This window comes from Panthera onca, chromosome B4, assembly GCF_046562875.1.
Source record: "Panthera onca isolate mPanOnc1 chromosome B4, mPanOnc1 haplotype 2, whole genome shotgun sequence".
Taxonomy (NCBI): domain Eukaryota; kingdom Metazoa; phylum Chordata; class Mammalia; order Carnivora; family Felidae; genus Panthera; species Panthera onca.
Genome location: NC_138345.1, coordinates 128,055,892 through 128,069,011, shown reverse-complemented (window position 1 = coordinate 128,069,011; position 13,120 = coordinate 128,055,892). Strand labels below are relative to the sequence as shown.

General features: G+C 51.5%; 1 protein-coding gene across 2 annotated transcripts in view; it reads left to right on the top strand.

The window, feature by feature from the left end:
• The first annotated feature begins 539 nt into the window (after positions 1 to 539).
• Positions 540 to 13,120, top strand: part of LARGE1 (LARGE xylosyl- and glucuronyltransferase 1) — a 541,763-nt gene continuing 529,182 nt past the window's right edge. Inside the window, exon 1 of one of the 2 annotated variants that reach the window (XM_060656501.3) lies at positions 540 to 672. The gene's annotated coding sequence lies outside the window, so the exon portion shown is untranslated. Of the gene's footprint in view, positions 673 to 2,772; positions 3,276 to 13,120 lie in introns of those variants that run through there. The other variant, XM_078449495.2, reaches the window with a different exon arrangement.

The window sequence follows — 13,120 nt, the reverse complement described above, 5'->3', positions numbered from 1 at the left end:
TGGAGATGTTTCTTTACCACATGCTTATCTTTTAGTTTCTGATATTATTCCATTATATCTTCTTTGCTTGTAAATTTCAGGTCTCCCTCCCCTTCCTCAGTAACGTTAACCTTATTACTATGCTAACGTGTTGTAATAATGCATTTTTACACCACTAATGAAATGAAGCAAAGCAATGAATAAAAAGAAAGCCCAAATTCTTGCTTTAACTTTACCGAATTCCAGGGCAGGAGTGGGGGGTGTGGTTGGAGTACGGGAGGAGGAAGAGTAGGAAGCACGGTCGACCCGCAAAATAAAAATGATCCCCTTGTTTTCAGCGCGTTCTACAACAGAGCTGCACGTCAGAGGAAGAAGGAAGCAGCATTCGAGCTAAAAGGATTGGCATTAAACTTTGACACTTTAATGGTCTCTAGGATATTAGATAATATTTTATCATCTAATGTTCTTCTCCGACACGGTAGTGACATCAAAACCAGATAACGATCTCCTATCCCTGCAAACGTGCAGTGTGAGACTCATCCCCGCGGAGATAAGCCAGCAGGACCCCGGCTCGCAGTTAACTTATCCAGAAGCTCCAGTGCAAACGTGTTTTACTTCTTCGCCGGGGACGCCGCTGTGTAACCGCTACCGTCTTTTTGCATTCTCCTTTGCTGGGTCTGCCGCTGAGATTAGGTAAACAGCGCTCCAGAGCTGCGGGAGAGCAGGTGGCGGTGCACGAGGGGTGGGGTGGGGAGCACCGAGGCCGCGGGTCTTTGCCTAAAGAGGCTGGAGGAAAGGGAGGGGATGGCGGAAGGGTCCCGGATGGGTCGAGCTGAAGGCCAAGAGCGGGGTTACTTGGCGGGAGCCAGGTCCGAAGCCGAGCGAGGGGCCGGACCTCAAAACCCTGGGGCCCTCAGCCTGACCTCTGGGGAGTGTGGTCAGTACCGCAGCCCGAGCTCGGCATCCTTGTCTTATGCACCCTCCCACCCCACGCCTTGCACTTTCTGTTTTTGCATCCTTCCCCTGCCCCTTCCTGGAGTACTGTGGGCTTCCCGCTGCCTCATCTGCACCCAAGGGCCGAGAGAGAGGCGAGCGGAGGCGAGGCTGGGACCCGGGGCTCGCCGGGCTGGGGAGGGGTGGGGACCCGGGGATGGGGGGTGGGGGGTGGGGTGGGGAAGGGGACCCCAGAAGCCCTGGGACCGAGCTGAGGAAAAACCCGGGAGCTGGATCACGCGCCAGAGCTCGGGTCTCCCAGTCAGAGTTGCCCATCCCTCTGCGTTCTCCTCCTCTCCGGGCCTGTTTCCCTCTCCTTTGGGTTTTCTCTCCAGGCCTCCTCCTTCCATTCACTCTCACACCACTGGCCCCTTTGGCCTGCCGGTTTCACCCACTCCTTCCATAGCTTCAGAGGACTCTCGGCGCCCCACTCGCGGCTTTAGGACTGGGAGGCTTTGGAAGTCCATTCAGTGGGATGTCGCGCGCGGGGCTCTTTTGCCAGGACAGAGAGCAAGAATGAAATTGGAACGGGGAGGGGCATGTCGTGCGTGCAAGGGTGTGTGTGTTGGGGGTGGGGGCAAAGAAATGCAGTTTTCCCGAAAGAACTGGGAGCTTTGGACCGGATTCTTAGATACAGAGCTCCAAATAATGTGTCCGAGCGCTTCATCGTGGCTCCTCGCAGCCGCAGCCTGCCCCATACCCTGCCCACGTCGGAGAGAAGCGGCGACCCGAGTAGAAGTGGAGGCGGGGAAACTTCCTACTTCCCACGACGGCGGTTTTGTCCAAGGGGGAGTGGGCAGGCTGTACCGCCCTGTGAGCCTGCCGGCGTCACGACAGCGGCAGCTGCGGACCCGTCCCTCTTCCCTTCCCCCTCTTTCCGCGAGGCTGGCCAAGCCCGAGGCGGCCGGGGGCGGTCGGGGTGGGGGGAGAAGGGCGGGGAGCTCCCAGCTAGCACCCTTTCATCCCAACCCGGGCCGAGATTCCGGCTCCGGGTGTTGCTTCCGCCCGCGTGCGAGTGAGCTGGAGAAGTAGGAGGGAGGAGCCTCGCGGGAGGGGGCGGAGCCCAGGCCGGGGCGGCCTCTCGGACCGTGCGGCTGCGGCGCCTGCTATTGGCCAGTCGCGCCGTCACGGGGTGGAGGCGGGCGCCCCGGCGCGCGCTGGCCCCGCCCCCCGCCGGGAGCCCGGCCCGGGCTCGCGGTCCCCCCCAGCTGCACAGACATGACACAGACACACAGTCACTGCAGCTGCTGAGCGAGCCCGGAGCTCTGGGCACGCGGCGGCGGGGCCAGCCCGGAGCCCGGACCCCAGCGCCCGCCCGCGCCCCCCCTCCCCCCGCGGGCCTCCGCGCGGCGGCCCCCGCCTGGCCGGGCGCGGGAGGCGGGGATCGCGCGCCGGCTCCGGCCAGCGGCGCCCGGCTGCCGGCGGCGGCTGCAGCGGCAGCCCAGCTCCGAGCGCCCGGCGCTCGGGGAAGCCGGCGCGTCTCGAAGGCGGCGGCGGCGGCGGCGGCCGAGGCCGGCGAGCGCTCCCGGCGGCAGCGGGGCCGCCCGCCCCGGCTCCCCGCACCCACCGCGCTGCGCAGCGCCTCCGCTCCGGTGACCTTCCCGGGGCGCCTCCCCCGGCCCCGCGCCCCCGGCCCCGCGCCCCAGGCCGGTGCGAGGCCCTCTCCAGCGCCTCCTAACCGCGGAGCCGCGGGCGGGCGGGCGGCGCAGGCCCGGGGGGAGGGGGCGCCGCGGCCGGCTGCAGCCTCCGTGCCGCCGCGCTCGGCGTCCGGCCCGGCCAGACTGCCGCTGCCCCACTGCCGCTGCCCCGCCGCCGCGCGGAGCCCGGGCGCCCGAAGCTGGGGGCGCGGCCGCGCTCGCCTCGCGGGGCCGGGAGCGGGCAGGCCCTGCCCTGAGGGGGCGAAGCCGCGGGGAGCGCGGGAGGTGGAGCCGGCCCCGGCGGCCGCCCCGCGTCTCTCCCCAGCGCCCCCTTCCCAGACCCGGCCCGAGGCGGACGCAGGCCCCTGCCCGTGCGGGGCGCCCCCGGCTCTGAAGAGTCCCTAGGGCGGGGAGCAGCTCCAGGCAGCGGCGCCGGAGGGAGAGGAAGAAGGGACTGTGCCCAGCCTGGGCGGCCCGGACCCTCCCCGCAGCTTTTGGAGCCGGGGGCCGCCCCGAAGTCTGCGCTTGGCACCGCCGCTTGAGCTAGGGCAGCGCCTGCTGGGACCCCGACCCGGAGACCCTCTGCGCCTTGTAGGCGGCGGCGGCGCCGCCGCGCCACCCAGCTCTTCCGCGGTCCCCCTGTGTTTGGCGGCAGTCACGGCCAAGGTAAGAGCCCGAGGGTGCTTGAGAGCCGCCCCGGGGACGCCCTGGTGAGCGGCGCCGGACAAGTTCTCCGAACCTGTAGCTGGTACCCCCTGTGGGACAACACCCTCAGCTGTCTGGGCCAGGAACCCTGGACAAGCTGGAAGTACAAGTCCCCAAGTCTCTGATGTCCCCAGGACCCTTCTCCGGGACTGTCTTGCTCCTAGGCACATAGGCTGCTTAACGGGGAGCAAGCAAGGAGGAGTTTCCTGTTCAGCACCGGGAGGTAGTGTGCCCGCGCCCACCCCCACCCCAAGCCCCCCGCAGCTTGTTAGCTTTGGGCACCTGTGCTTTGGGGAACCTGCTGTGTTTTTAGCTGCCCCTCTTCGGTGATCCTCACCTGCCTTTCCTGGTGTGATGCTGTGAAGAACTTTTCTTTGCTCCTTGTTGTAGAGAGTCGTGGCGATTTAGGGTGAGCCGCCACAGCTTTCCAGTCCCTCTATAGGACAGAGTGGTTGGGTGGCGGGGACATCTGTAGAGAGGAAACCTAACCAGAGTGCCAGTCCTGTTTCCACAAACCTGCTCGTGGGGAGTGATCAGTATATAGCGATCCAGGTATTCTCGTGAATATCTCTGTTGCTGAAGGCTAGAGTGGCTGACTCCAAGGTTTGTGCTTCCTTATTTTGTTTATTGCTGTATTACTTTCTTCAAAGTTTTCCTTTTAAGGAACCTCAGTCCTATGAGCCTGTCCTTGCCTGTTTGAAATTTATTAAGCCTATGAGATTTCCCTGGAACAATCTGATTTTAAATGGGTCACTTAGGAAGGAACAGATTGTCTCTCCTACATTGACTCCATCCCCCCGGTGACCCTGTTTAATGGGGATGGATTTTTTTCCGTCCCTGAGCTGATGTACCTCGGTTGAGCAGGTTTCTGTTGAATCCCGAATCCGTGAATTTTGTCACTCAGTCCATTAAAATGATCTCCTGAGGGAGCAAAATAGCAGCTTACATTTTCCGTGAATGTCACAGGAAGTTTTACAGGGTCTTATGTAAGTTGCCCTAGAGAGCACTCAGGCTCCTGCTTCCTTCTTGGGGGATGAGGTGGGGCTGCTAGTGGGTCCATCACCTCCCCTAAAGTCACCTCCCCTCAAGGCAGATCGGTCCCTCTCAGACACAGGTGGAAACCCAGAGTGCTTATTCACTCCGTGGAGGCAGTCACCTCAGGCTAATTTTTCTCACCTCTCCTGTCTTCCCTCCCCAGGAATCAGCTTTGGTAGACTTAAGACTGGGGAAGGTTCTAAATAAGGAAAGGAATAAGTGGTGTTTTCTTTTCTCATCTCTCACAAATGGGTGACATGAATGAATTGCTCACGGGCATGAGTCCTCACTGGGGATCAAAACAAAACAAAACAAAACCTGGCTTTAAGGTTTCACACATTTTAGTGAACCTTTATATTTGAAGAGTGTTTTCCTTCAGTGAAAATTGTTTGAAGAGAACACACGTTTATCGAGCCAGGCCCTGTTACTTCCATACCAGGAAGAAAATGAATTGGAACAGAGAGGCAAAAGTCCTGAAGATCTACATGTTAGTGGGTTTTCAAGGGTGGTGAGGAAAGGAAACCAATTCCCCTAACAGGATAGAGAGAAGGGATCATCTTTCCCTTCATCTTTCAGGGAGAAGATGGGATCACTCTGGAGTGGGCCCTTTTCCTTCAGGTAGTGAAATGTGCTAGCTGGTGGGTTAACTTTTGGCTGTAAGATAACGCAGATCGCATTGACTTTGGAAGCAGAACTAGAAGGGCCTTGGAAATGAAATGAAAAGTTTTCCCGGCTCCTCATAGGTCCCAGAGGACCTCCATCTCATTGGGATGATATGAAGGTTTCCTTAGGTTCTTGGGTTCCTGAGCTGTGGTTTACTGTGGATGCTGATTGCAGGAGTATCTCCATTTTTCAGCCATCTACAGTGGCAGGACACTAGGGGACTAGTTTTCTATTCTACCACCAATGAAGAAAACATAAGGACCCATGTTACAAAAGGCTATGGTGTATCTTTAGGGCTCAGGAACTTGACTTTTTGGTACCTGATGTATGCTTGCATGAATGAGTGTATTCCAAATGCTTAAATGATGGGCCTGATCACATCTAAAGTGTCATTTAGGCAACTCAGAACCGGTTAACTGCAAAGTACTATGCAAGACTGAAAAAAACTCAGTTGCAGTCTCTAAGTTTACAGGGGCTATACATTTCGGGCAGACAGAATCTCTTGCAGATTCCATCCTTTGGGCATCAGACCATGCTGACTTTGTGTTCCCTGAGAGGTTGTAATCCCCTTTTTGGTTTTGGGCTACACCGAACACCCGCAGTCTTCTGAGTGGAGTCCAGCATCAACTCCCTCAAACTTAAAATTTCTCACTTGTCATCCCTTAAAAGTACACACCTTGTATTTATACACATAGAACATTTGACAGTGTGGTTTCATCTCAGATGCTCTCTGCACTTTTAACAGCATTAAGTCATTAGTGTCTAGGTTTCTTCCAGCAGAATTGCAAGATAATTCTATTTCACTGAAGAACAAAGCCCCGTTGCCCAGGCTTACCTTACGCACAGTGGCCAAACCTTATCAAAGCTGACTTCCAGAGGTGAACAGACAGAAAAAGGTGAGAAGCAGAGTCCAAGAAGAGATTACCCATTTCAGAACACTGGCACCAAAAAAGGCAAATGTCACCAAGATTTAGGTCTCAATGGATTCTAAAAGCCCCAACTCAGCATATGGAATTAGACTTAGTGTCTGGAACCTGTGAACCTGTATGAGTTATTACACTTTCCTGAACCCTGGGGTCTGGCAGACCACATTTGTGATCTTTTACCCATATGCGTAGTGCATATTTAGGTAGTTTGAAGGGAGCTATTGTTGTGGTCTAAGGAAAATGGTCAGCATAAAGCTTTATTTCTGTTATTAAAGCTTTATAGATTGATTCTCATAGGCACCGTATAGCCAGGGGGTAGGAGATTGGAGCAGGAGAACACTGTTAAATTTTCCATTGAGCATCAACTAGTGAAAACTCGTCCTGCAAAAGATATATACTGTGGACCTACAGTGTGTGCGAAGTCTTCTGAATTTTAGGGACACCAGGTGGCAGAGGGAGAGTAAGAAGTTGATGCAGAATACTGGCCTTCCTTAGGGTCTGTGAATAATGTGAAGGCATCTTTGCAGCCAGAGTTCTCAGAGAATAGGGAGCATGCAAGGTCAGGGGTGTGAGTCCCAGGGCACTGGGAGCTCTGGGCACCCAGCCATTGACACACTTTAGCAATATAGCCCCCCTCACAGGATCCACTAGTGTTGTTGAGGCTTTGCTGCTCTACTCTAGAGCATTTGACATTGAGAGGTACTCGGGTGCTGAGTTCCTCTTTGAGCACATTGATGTTTGGAGCCCAGTAGGAAGCAGCTGGTAAAGTTACAGCATAATGCAATATATTTTGTTTTATTTTATTTTATATATTTTTAAATGTTTATATTTGAGAGAGAAAAAAAGAGAGTGCGGACACAAGCAAGAAGGGGAGGGGCAGAGAGAGGTGAAGACAGAATCTGAAACAGGCTCCAGGCTCTGAGCTGTCAGCACAGAGCCAGATGTGGGGCTCGAACTCACCAGCCGTGAGATCACGACCTGAGCCAAAGTCGGACGCTTAACCCACTGAGCCACCAAGGTGCCCCTGAAATGTATTTTAGAAAATGTTTCTCTTTTTAACTCCACAAACAATAATTGAACATCTCTTATGTGGCAGCCATGCTCTGTGTGGAGGCTACAGAGGTTTCATGTTTAGTTCAGGGATGCAGACATCGAACCATTACTACAAGCTAAGTGCCGTTGTATAGGTTTCTGCAAAGGATGAGCTTGACTTTGCCAGAAGAGGAGAAAGGAAGAGAGCCCCAGTCGGAAAGAACAGCATGGGAACTTTAAAAGATGTACTGTATATGGAGCACGGCCATTAGTTGATGTGGCTGGAAAATTTCTGGGAGACGGGAAAGCCTTGGTGTTAGAAGGGAGAGAATTTAATAGGATTCCATGCTGGGGACTAGCTTCATGCTCCTTGTGTTCAAATGGCAAGGAGAAAGGTTTCTGGATAAGATCCTCGAGTACTAGTTGATTATGCCACATTGTTAATAAAAACAGAAACAGGAACTCTCTTTTTTGTCCTTTATCCTTCTACATATAGCACTTTGCCTGTTCTTTAAAAAAACTATTAGCAATGCAAATAAAGAAAGGGTCCCTTATCAACCATAAGTCCGCCCTCTTGTGTACAAGAATTCCATCTGGGGCTTTCATTATGTGATTATGCAGCAGTGGGAGAAATGACAATGTTGCTTGACAAATGATATAGTATGGGGGAAAAAAAATCCTTCTCTATGACAACAAATTCCATTTTGTCAGATTTGCTTCTGGGTAGAGTTATGGCCGTGTTTAGCACTTGAACAAGGTTCTTGTATTTGAATCATCTCAGTTGTGGCCTGAACTTTCTTTGCTGTTGGAAAAAGAAGAATGTAATAATGAGGATGAGTGTGTGTGTGTGCATGTGTGCAAATGTACTTGTGTGTGTGTGTGTGTGTGTGTGTGTGTGTGTGTGTGTGTGTGTTGTGGCATGAGGAAACTGTATAGTGAAGAAAAACCACAGTATAGCTGCTGGAGGATGTTAGGGAGGAAGGAAAATCACAGTGGCAGCAGTGAGCCCCAGTGCAAAATATATTTAGTGTTTTCAGAAATAGGAGCCAGACAGTGGAGGTAAAAGAAGCTTCTGTGTGCGTTTGCTTGTATCCTCTTTACCTGTGTTGAGTGAGAGGCAGGGTGGTTTAAGTAAAATCGGAAAATCTGGGTCTAGCCTTGCATCATCTGTTGCTGACTTGCTGTGTGACATTACAATACTTCTTGACCTCTCTGGGCTTCAGGCCTTGTCTCTCTATACATGAGTTCTTTATCTTGCTACTAGGAATTTAGAGCCCAGAAAGGGAATGGGATTACCTAAGTTAGTGGCAAAGTTCGGACTTCTTAAGATTTCTGACTCTGAAATGGGAAGAGGCCTGGCCAGTTCAAAGGTGCACTTTACCTGGAAATATAAAACACCACAAGAATGGAACACTGAATAAAAGAATCACAAAGTCTTCGCTGTGTTGCTTGTAGATTCTCTGATCTCTCTCTGATGTATTGGGCCATTCACACATAAGCAGCTAGACTTGCCTGCTAACTTACTATGTAATATGGAAGCCAGTTGATTTTGATGTTACCTATTCTTTGAGAACGACTTGAGAATTAAGTACCTCGTGATAAAAAGCAATGCTGAAAATTTTGATTGTTTCCACCTTAAGTAGATAAAAGCTGAGTTGACCCTTAGGGATTTTGCAAAGCCTGGACTCTAATGTGGAAAGGGGAACCCTTTCATATGGCTGGGGCGGGGGCGGGTTACCTTGCAGTCAAGCTGTGGGGCAAGTGTGGGGGGAGGGATGTTTGGAAGAAAAATAGATGCAGAAAAGCACTTGGGTAGATGAACAAGTCGGGAAAAATAAAAACCAAGTTAATTTTATGCTTCCAAATTTGTGTTCTAGAAAGAAAGCTCTTCCCCCGCCAGACATTGATCTCCTGGGTGTAGAGGGTAGTGCTTACTGGAAAGAGGAGATTCGAAGTGAGTACAGTGTAAATATAAGGTTTTTGGGTTTTTTTTTTCCATTATTATTTCAGTTTAGAAGCTAACTATAGGAATGCCCTATTTTAGGAGAATTTGCCTTGTGAAATCTGATTTTATTTAATTTTATTTATTTGAAGTTTATTTATTTTTGAGAGAGGGAGAGATACACACAGAGTGCGAGAAGGGGAGGGGCAGAGAGAGAGGGGGAGACACAGAATTTGAAGCAGGCTTCAGGCTCTGAGCTGTCAGCACAGAGCCTGATGCAGGGCTCGAACCTTCAAACCATGAGATCATGACCTTAGTGGAAGCCGGACGCTTAACCGACTGAACCACCCAGGTGCCCCTGAAATCTGATTTTAAAGGTGAACACATTAAGATAAGTAATTGGGGCACAACAGATTTTTATTATACAAAAGGGATTCATAAAAGGCTCTTTTTAAGGGCTAGATCGTTTATTGTATTTCAAATTATTTGATTACGACAATCATGATGGATGCTTTTGGGAACCTCTGTTCCATAAAACCAAGGTTTTTTTTATACTATAAACTTCTCAAATGTTTTAACAAATAACTCCCTATGTTCACCTGCCAAGGATCCTAATAAGGATCTGTTTTACTGAGAAGTACAGTAGTTATATTAACTTTCATAACCACTAACTAGCACCTAGTGTTCCCTCACTTACCTAGTTACTTGGGGCAGATTTACTTGTTTAACTGCTTGTCTTCCTGGAGATGGCAGTCCTAACTACCCACCTGCCTGAGTCCCTTCACTGCCCCCACTGAGCTTCTACCTCTGAGAATATATCAAAAACAGAAGCGGTTTAAAGAGGAAATTAGGTAAGAGTTTCCAGGATTGTGAGTTTTCCTAATTGCGGAGACATGGAATGAATTTTGTTCTCAGTCTACAGGAGAGGAGATAAATGTAGGAGATGTTCAGAATCATGCTTGCCTACTAGCTTGTCCTTTGCCGCATCTGAAATGTCTAGGGCTTTTAGTTTAGTTTTGTTTTTTTGTTCCTTTATCTCTCATCAAAGTTCCCAGAAAAGAATTTGTTCTAGGAATGAAATAAAATGTGAAGCACTTACGGCTCCAGAGGTAATTTGGGGGCAACCTGGAGTTGTAGGCTGGGGCCAGAATGGAAAGTCCCGTGTCACCGGTAATTTTGGCCTCTCTTGTCACCTTATGGGGCTGCGCCTTGGACAGGCAGCAGGCGAAGATGGAGATGGAGCCCTGACCTGCTGGGAGAGGTTTGCTCTTTGCACAGCTCTTTTTCAAAGTGCCAAGGCCAGTCGGGAAGAAAGGCCAGTTGCTGATCTTTCCACAGAAGCAGTAGAATTTAGGGGGATTTACAGCAGCACATGGGCATGTGGGGATTTCTTTCTTCCTCCTTTTTTTTTTTTTTTTTTTTTTTTTTTAATTTAAATTCAGCAGGGAGTCATGGGCTCTCCAGTGTTGTTCTGTGGCTAGGGATTGCCTTGGATACGTTGGAGCACATACTTATTATTGAGTAAGGTTAACATTTCTGTGGCTACTGGGAAACACCCCCTCCCCTGCTTTGTTTCCAGAATGGTTGCATAGATCTTGAATATGCCAGCCTGTGTGTGTACCAGCCTCCTTGACTGATGTCAGCTCTCATCTGGGAATGGTATTTCCTGGTTGCTTCAGGAGCCAAGGGAGGCACAGGCCGAGTGACGGAGCAGGATGGGGCTTTTCCTTGCCTGCACGCTTGGTGCCTGGTGCTTAGTAGGTCTGCACCAGGTAAGTAGTGTGTTCTCCCAGAACAGTTTGTTTGATGAATGAACAAATGGTCGTGTTTTCAGTGCTGGGGTGGGGGTGATGGGGGAGGGAGAGTGAGCAAACACCAGCAGACATACAGACTCGAGGCCTCTCCAGGAAGATGTTATTTTAAAAATGTGAAGGACATTTCAGGTCAGCAAAATGAATTCTCTTAGGGGTCATTGTTGTGGTTCAAACACTGATGGCTTTGTAACAAGGCAAGGGAAGTACAGTACCGAAATGTGTGGCAGATTTCCTTTGCTCTGAATTTGTGAGGATTTTGACTTTTTTCTGGCACCAGACGAATGGGCGTGCCCTAAAGCCTGTCAAATGTACACGCCAGGTGGCCTGGAAGATGCCTGGAAAAGTGGGATTGTTGCTGATGCTGTTCCCAGCACTGGTGAGGGTGATTATGAAGTGACCCGAGTGGAGCCGGGTGGGGGTGGCTCCCTCTTAGGAGGGGGAGGAGGGGGGGGTTTTGGAAAAGCTTAGGAAGGCTGGAGGCTGCTCTCTCCCTGTAGGGAGACCTCTCTACTGCCATCTTGTCTGGTCTCTTTTCGCTGTTTACGTGGATCACTGGCACGTGGGCTCTTCCACGTCGGGGAAGTTCTCTGCATCGGGGGCAGAGCTGCGGTGTGGAGATGCCACCAGGGCTGGAGGAGACCTTGAGCCCCCCAGACCAACACCTTTGTTTCACAGCTGTGGTTACTAAGGCCGGAGGTAAGGAGGATTATCCGGAGGGGAGGTAGGACCAGCACCCAGCTTCCTGACCACCCCGTGTAGCCTGTGGCTCTGCCTTTTCACACCCGTGACTTCTGGGTGTCTGTCCCTAGCCCCCTTCCCTTCCTGTCATTGCTCTATGTCAGCTTGTTCCACACCCAAAAGTTCGTTCCCCGAGTGCCTCCTTTGTGGCAGGCACTCTTCCAGTGGGTCATTTTGTGTCGTTTTGGCTTCCCGCACCCTTGGTGGTGGGCACTGCACTCTTGCTCTCCCCAGCTACGGGGCGTGGAAGCTGAGGCTTGCGCAGATCACACAGCCATGAAGCCTGGGGCTGGGACTCGACCCTGAGCTGTTGAGACTCGGTCTGCTGCCTCAGTACTGACCTTGCCTGGCTTCCCCGCCCGTCTACACTCGCTGTGTGCCCTAGGACCCTGTAGGTCTTCTCCAGTCCTAGCCTATTGGCTGTTGCCCAGAAACGCCTCTTGTTTTCTTGCTTGGGCCTGTTAGTTACTGCTGCTCCCTTTGCTGGATCAGACTCTTCTGTCCTCCCTCCTTTGGTCAGAATCTCTCCTGCCTAGAGGCCCCGTGCACTCTGTGTGTCTTTGAAGGCATTTCCTTCATTCATTCCACATCCACTAAGCCAACACTCTTCAGCCAACGTTCAGTATAAACTCCCATGATATACAGGCCTCAGCTTGACATCTGCAACACGGGGGTGAGATCACCCGCCATCACCCGGGAGCCTTGGCGAGGGAGGTATATGCTAACAAGGGCATGCATGAAGGGCAGTGGGCACCGTGTATTGGCAGTGTTGTGCTTGGGGGGTCGAAGAAGAGAGTATTCAGTCTGGCTCTTAGTGACTAGGAGACAGAAGAACAGAGTGGGAGAGGCATTGCCCCAGACCCGGGAGACTGGCATGTTCTCATATGGTCTTCTGCGTGGCATCTTGTCAGTGTCTCTACCCTTTTCTTATATCCTCACTGTGGCTAGGTTAGCCCATCTGTGTTCCTATGGGTATGTCTTGCTACCCTCCTAGCACTTAGGAACCCTAAAGTAATCAATCATTTATGAAATTGAATTGAAAGCCCTCTGTCCTTGCCCTCAAGAAAGATACTTGGAGAGATTTAAAGAATGTGTGGTGAGGCACCTGCATGGCTCAGTCAGTGGAGTGTTGACCTCAGCCCAGGTCATGATCTTGCGGTCTGGGAGTTAGAGCCCCGCATCGGGCTCTGTGCTGACAGCTCAGAGCCTGGAGCCTGCTTCAGATTCCCCGTCTCCCTCTCTCTCCTCCTGCCACTGCCCATCCCCTTGACCCTCATGCTCTGTCTCTCTGTCTCTCAAAAATTAATAAACATTAAAAAAAATTAAAGAATGTGTGGTAAGTTAAATAACAAGAGAAGATTCAAATCAACGGTTCAGAGCAAGAATAGAAACCATGTGGCAGTGCAGTTAATGGTTGTAGATTATTGGAGCCGGATGGGAAATAGGTGGGAGTTTACTTTAGCTGCTCAAACTCAGTGGAGGTAGGATTTGAGTTGGGTCTTTGGACTCAGGATAGTTAAAATCTGAACAGAAGAATTATAGGGAGGTCAAGGGGCCCACGTTAGGTGGACAAGTAAGTATTTCTGGGTTACAGGATTTCTTGGGTTTCTTTTAGCAGGGAGTTGGAGGTGAACTTGGCAAGCAAGGTTGGGGCTG